This window comes from Charadrius vociferus, unplaced genomic scaffold, assembly GCF_000708025.1.
Source record: "Charadrius vociferus isolate BGI_N301 unplaced genomic scaffold, ASM70802v2 scaffold436, whole genome shotgun sequence".
In the NCBI taxonomy this organism is placed as follows: domain Eukaryota; kingdom Metazoa; phylum Chordata; class Aves; order Charadriiformes; family Charadriidae; genus Charadrius; species Charadrius vociferus.
The window spans coordinates 3,431,233-3,438,158 of NW_009649187.1; the positions used below are offsets into that span (position 1 = coordinate 3,431,233).

The 6,926-nt window shown below is 42.0% G+C and overlaps 1 protein-coding gene across 1 annotated transcript in view; it reads left to right on the plus strand.

The window, feature by feature from the left end:
- The window catches only part of VSTM4 (V-set and transmembrane domain containing 4), a 54,197-nt gene that overhangs the window by 8,462 nt on the left and 38,809 nt on the right, over positions 1-6,926 (plus strand). The window lies entirely within an intron of this gene.

A 6,926-nucleotide genomic window follows, 5' to 3' on the forward strand; every position in this document is an offset into this window, starting at 1 on the left:
CAAATACACTCCTTTTTGAAAATTACTTGCATATGCCATGGCTTGTATTATGGTCACTTAGCACTGTGGTCATTTACCGTATGGCTAGCTTTTCCTTTCAGTCAAATTCTCGACTGCCTTTGCACTGACAGTCAGAGAAGACTCTATATAATAAAAATAATAAATCAGACTGCAAGAGCAGAATCATCAGCAGATATTCAACAAGGTACTAATGTACCTTGTGTGCCATTCAGACAGAATTTAGACGCTTTCACCTATCTATGCTATTTAATTTTAGAGGTTACCTGGGTTCAGATACAGGCTTCTCAAAAGACCAGCATGATGTCTATTGTGAGTCCCAGAGAAGGAGCTGAGTTCGATCCTCTTTTCCATTTGTGTCTCTCCGTAGCCACTCAGGCACACGTGAACCTTTGAGCCCCTCCATCAGCCTGGGGAGGTCAACCCCAAGTGTGGGATACCCAGTTTACACCTTCAGCAATAACCGTCCCTGCTGGAAGTCCTTTGCTCAACATCGCTGTGGACAACATGCATTTTGATAAAACTGCTGTTCCACATAACAACATTGCTTTTCTGAATATAATCCCACAGACCCATTAAATGCAACAGAGAGGTATTGACTATGCCTTCCCCTGACCAAGGGATGATTATTTTTGAGAACCTGGAGTGCTTCACCTAAAAGTGATGCACTGATCTAAGTATTACAAGTTTCACCTTCTGATATTCCTCCCCACTCCCTTTCCATTTTCTCCTGACAGATCCCCAAAACAAGTGGATGAAATATTGTCATGGACCATCTTCTCAGGGTTGTAGTAAATCACTATGGTGGCAAATTAGTGAATGACACCGTTCTTTCCTAGCTGCTGTCCAACAAACCCCAAAGTGGCAGGAAAAGCCCCCGTCCTCCTGCAACTACTGAGACTCAGCAGTGACATGATGCCCTGGATAACTGGCCTATCAGTGTAAGCTGGTGTGTCTCAGCTCTGCTGCTGCTCTCAGCGCTGTTGTTGTAAACTTTGCTGGCAATTTACCTAAAGTTTTTCATATCTGACCTTTTTAAATTTCATATTTTATTGTTCAGATTGCTGTACCACCTCTGCCATTGCACTCAGTCACTGCTTATTAGTACTCTCCATCAGCAACCTCCATCAAAACCCTCCACTCCTATTATTAATAACTTTTGACGGACTTTAACCATTGGAGTAGAAATGTTCTATGCATAGGCTCTCCACCAGGAATGTTTGTTTTTTTTTTTCAAACTAAGCAAATATTAGTCACCCATTTGAAAAAAACCAAAACAAAACAACAAAAAAGCCCCAAAACCAAAAGGGAGCTTTGTCAACATCTGACTTAAAATCAACACAATAAACTTTTAATACCTTCACAGGTGGGAAAAATAATTCATCATGTTTCCAGGGGACAATCCTGAGTTCAAAGCTGTCTTGCTGGAGTCATAGAGTATCATTCATACGGGTTTTCTGTAATTTAGAAAGTGCAGAGGAAAAACCCCTTTTGTACTCGCACAGAGGAATTTCACGGATGCTCACTTGTAATTCTGTCCACGTCCCTGCTGCCCTGCACAGACTGTTGTTCCATGTAGCCATGGAGCCAGCAAATCAGATGGGACACAGCCAAAAGGGATCTGGCTGCTACTTCACCACACCAAAATCGCTAATTTTAATGGGTCGGTACCTCCCCTCTTCCATCAAACAGTACAAATAATTTGGTGCCTTTCTAAGGCCCACTGTTGAAGCAGTCCTATTCTCCCTGCTTTGGCAGATACACGAAGAACTTTGTCTATTCCTCTCTCATGTAAGGAGAGGAATGCAGGAAAAAAAAGATCAGATTCTTTTTTTTTTAGTAAGTAGTAGAAATTTGAGAGTTTATACAAGGTAACTTTTCAGACAGAAGACATAAAAGCTAATTTTGCGATATGGCAGCTCCACATCTTATCCACATGGCCACAACACGGCTAAGAAAAATGTCTATGTTTGGTTAAAGGATGCATCCAAGCATATGGTATGTACGGTATGCAAGATGTGGCTTCTCTCATATTCTCTGCAAAGAATCATTTAACAAATGGCACCTGAACTTCTGTACTTTAAAAAAGAACAGATTAAGCATTTCTTTTGCTCCTTATTTTTACCTTTAAAGGAAAGAAGATGAAGAACACACAATATTTGGCACCTGACAGCTATGCGAAGGAGATGCCTTTAACTTCCTACAGTATCAGCCTATTTTTCACTTAAACGCAGATACTATACATCTTCATTTACAATGTGAAAGAGAATATATCCTAAAATACTCAATATTTGAAGGACATGAAAGTCAAATATTTTGTTTATTCAAAGCTGTGCCAAAAAATCTTCAGAGAGATCATCTTAGAAAAACAAGTGAGGTAACTTTTTAAGCAGTTCATGGACCTGCTGGATATTTGGATGGATATTTGTTCATTATTTTATTCCTCAGCAGGAAACCACTCGTCTCATCCATAACTTCTCCCGAAGCTCAGAGGTCCAAGTTTGACCACTACTCAACCCTATATAGCATACAAAATTTGATTGGAGCTTATTGATTCAACTGTCTCTGGTAAAGATCTTTACTGAGAGAATTCCTTAAGAAACAGTAGGTTTTTACTTCTGTTTTTAAGTTTAAAGAGTCTTTTTTAAAGTTAGCAGCTGCCAAAGTGTAGCAACACCATTCCTGACAACAGAGCAAAAGGCAAGCACTTCTTCCAGGGACATTCCTGAGGTTAGGGAAGGATTCCCTGCTTTTCTGACAACAAACTGTGCTGTGGGTATGTGTGTGGGTACTTTGTTTCCAGCCTGGAATGTTTTTAAAAAAGTGCGAAACACAGAGAAGCAGGATTTATTATCCGAACTTAAGAAAAGCAGAAACAGAAGAAAGTCTTGGAGGATATGGCAGCAAATGGAGATAAGAGAGCAAGATGCTATCTGTGTCTGAATAGGACGAAGTAGGTCGGAGACAAAATGTTGTTATTCCTTGGGATATAAAGAGCTTAAATGTCTTTTCTGTGGCCTGTTCAAGGTTTTAGTATTTCTACCAAAGGAGACAACACAGAGAGAGCATAAAAGCGTATCAAAGAAAATAAGGCTAGAAGAGGTCTTCAGTTTTCTTCCAACATCTAGTCCAACATCCTTCTGAAAAGCTGATCGGCTATACTTAGAATATTTCTGATAAATATTTGTATAACCTATATTTAAAAACCTTTCATAATGAGGGCCACTCACCTCCCTATTCCAGCCCTTGACTAACTTTGTGGTTAGAAAGCTTTTTCTAGTATCTAATCTCGCTTCCTACCTGAATAAGGACAGTTTGATTAAGTTTGACAACTTAATCAGGTTTCCACATCTCGCACACACCTAAGGATGCAGAAAGTACACATAATGGAGGCTCTAAACACTCTTGCAAAACACCCCCAAATCTCATGTTGCCAGAATTAGTAGTGCCCTGCAAATTGGAATAATTAAACCTGAAGCAACAGCTAAGAAAAACATAATAAATCACCTGTGCTTTTACACAGTTCCAAACATAATCGTGGCAGTAGTAACAAAAGCAAGTTTCCTGAACTAAAAAAAAAAAGTTCTCTCATTGAAGAGAGAGCAAATGGAAAAAGCACATTACAGCATCAGCAGTAAGGATTTCACCTATCCAGGAAAGTATAGCTGCACCACATAAAACATCAGATCATACCCAGATACATCAGTATCATTCATAACCCTGAAAGAAAAAGATAATGGAGGAAGGAGACCTTACACTGGAGCAAAGGAAAACTTTGGTAACAACATCACCCTATCTAGCAGCTTGCCAATCAGTCTGAAATAAATGGCAACAAATAAACCAGCATCAAAGCCCCAAACACAGTGTAAACATTGCTTAACATCCAGAGACCTAAAAAGCATGATGTTTACATTTTGGAAGCTCTTACATAGTGTCTGTCCCGTTGACGTAGAGCTGGGGCCACAAAACAATATTTCCCACCCACCAGTCCACAAAACAGCCATGGAAAAATACCAGGGTAGAGTGTTTAATCCTAACCCATGTTGTTCAGAAGCTCCGCACTGCTACAGTTCAAAGTTAATTTCACCCATTAAAGGGATGAGAAAGTTTGAATACAGATCCAAACTCCCTCCATGCTTGGCAACACTGAATCAGTTTGGATTTTATCCATCTCTAATCATTGGTAATTAGGATTCCTTGGGCGATGGGAGCTACCAGCTGCTGGATTCTGAAGAAGACCCGGCCATAACTCATGTCTCCATGATAAGGTTCAGGCAGGCCAGTAGCATCTTTGCATGCTGCCTGCATGAGGTGTGGGAGGGCGATAAACTGTAACTGCGCTGATTGGTCCAGGTAAAGAAGTTCAGAGAGACAGTGTATTGCTGCAGGTGAGTAGCAAACTACACTACACCACTCAGAACAAGCATAACTTCCCTTAACAACATATCAGGTATGAAAGCAGGCAATCCGCCCACCCCAGTCCATCTACACACAGTGAGAGCTGCAGCCTTGGGGAGACATTTCTCCCAGTGCCAGAGCCCAGCCAAAGCAGCCCTGTGCCAGTTGCAGTGGGTGCTACCATATCCCGCCGCTGCACTGCACGAGGGCAACCCACGATTCTGCTCACAGGAATCCTGCAGGAGCTTTTGGAGACAGATTTGAGGATGTTAGTAAGACCTTTTGATAGAAGAAGACAGGTTAAGAATAGCAGCCAGGGAGGGAGGACGGGACAGCAAAAGCCTGTCGTTACGTCTCCTGATAGATGTGACTTTGTGGAGAGGCAAAGGGGATTTGCACAGCGGGTCTCACCCAGAGTGACTGAGGGCGGTGATTTCAATAACACTGCCCCCAGGGAGCCAGGGGCTGCAAGCTCTGCGCGAAAAGGCAGTCTGAGCTGTGTCAGCTGCACCAGAGTGCTGAGTAGGCACTTTCTGCATCAGAGCAGACCAGTTCCAGCAGGAAACGAGGCCACGTAGGTGCTGCCAAAGCTGAGAAAGCCATATCCTGCGGGTCAGAGGCTCCGCTCGCATGCGTCAGCACACTTCCAGAGAAGCTAAGGGAGGTGTGCTGGCGTACAGGGCTGTGTGCCTGGCCTGTGGGTGAAAACAAAGTGAATTGTACTGCACTTTCATTTGGCCTCTGGGAGTTTTGGTGCATGGGTAAACTGTGACAGCATCAGGTACGAGGCATTGACAAGCTTGAGTGAACGTTTTACAAAAGCAGAAAGATCTTGGCTGCTCCAAATGGGTTGAGGGGATGAAAGATTTTAACAGTGAAATAATGCAAACCACATAATCGCAACCTTTCATGCAGGTTGCCCCAGTTCCATTAGCAAACCCTTCCAATCCAGGCAGAAAGGAAGGTTACAGATCACCCAACTGTAGCCCAGAGGTTGGAACTGCATAGAATCATCCAACAAGTCAGCAGCCAATTTGAGAAGAATGGATGTCAACGGTCAATGCTTCTCCACAGCTCACTAGTCTGACCAGTGCCGTCTGGCCCATGAGTGTATCTCAAGAGACTGGCAAAATGCAGATTTATTTAGCTATGTTAGGTACTGAGTTGCCTAACAAATGCTGCTGGTGCTGCATATTAGTGGCAAGAGAGAAATCCGTGCATAGAAGCTTATGGGTCCTGTTCCTAGCTGTGCAATGGAAAACTCTCCCTTGGTAAAAAACCTAAAAAAGCAGCATCAACTGAGTTTACTTACGCAATGACAAGTATAAAAGACTTTCCGCTTAAACCACTTTACATTCTGAAATTTACAAGACATATCCCTTCGGTATAAGGAGCACTTTTCATGTTCTTAATGAAGATTTTTCTGTGGGGGAGGAATGAACTAAATAATTCTACACAAAAGAGAGAACCCACAATGCACAGGGAACTGTCAAAAGTGCAGAGATCACAAGCTGCAAAACAGAAAGAATATGTTTTCAGTAATCTGCCAGGCACATGACACTGGAGAAGCCCAGATGTGCCTCTGACTCTTCTTTTATCTATCTTCTGTCACAGGCAAATACATCATATGAAGCCTTCTCACCAATTGATTGATCTAATTCTGTCCCAAAGCTCATTAGGGTTCTTGATGCAATTAAAGGAACTGTTAGTGCCATCGGTAACTGGGATGGGCTGATACACAATGACAAACATTGATACTGATTCTCATAGTGCATCTTTAAGCTCTGTAGGGTCCAGGCACTCACACGAGAGCTTAGGCAGTCCTTATTGATATCTTTACATCAGTATTTTGTACACACCATTAAAAGATCGGTAGACTGAAGGAACTTACGAAAGACATGGAATGAGGCATGACTTAGCCTAACAGAATTATATGGGAAGGTCTAAAATGTCCATCCAACCTAATATCTTTTCTCCAACAATGGCAAGCTGCAAATGCTTTGGAAAAGAGTATGGAAAATCAGTCATCCCTGGTTTCCCTCTCAATCAGCAGCCCAAGGACTTCCTGAGATAGAACTTCCATTAGGACCATCAAATTAAATAACTGCTGGTAAGGTTTTTTGTGAATTTGTTTCGTTTTGAATTAGCTTAGCTCTTTGATAGGATTTCCCTTTGCTATGTTCAAGGAGTAAACTCAAATCTACAAATCTTAATTAGCTCCCCAGGCAGTACAACTTATAACAACTCCCTCTCTTTCCTTATGTCTGCCGACTATTCTGTGCACAATCCAGACCTGTCATTCTCTTGTGAGGAGTGTTTGCTGTACGGACACAGAAGTCTGTCCCTGAAGTAAACGAATTGCATGATATTAAAGGCAGTGTTCAGTCTCATAAGCATCAGACAAAGCACACGGTAAATTTCTGTGATGCTTAAAAGCAGACAAGTTTTATCCTGCCTAAGTGATTACTAGGAGAGGGGTGGAGTAGCTAAATCTGTACTAATTGCCCTAT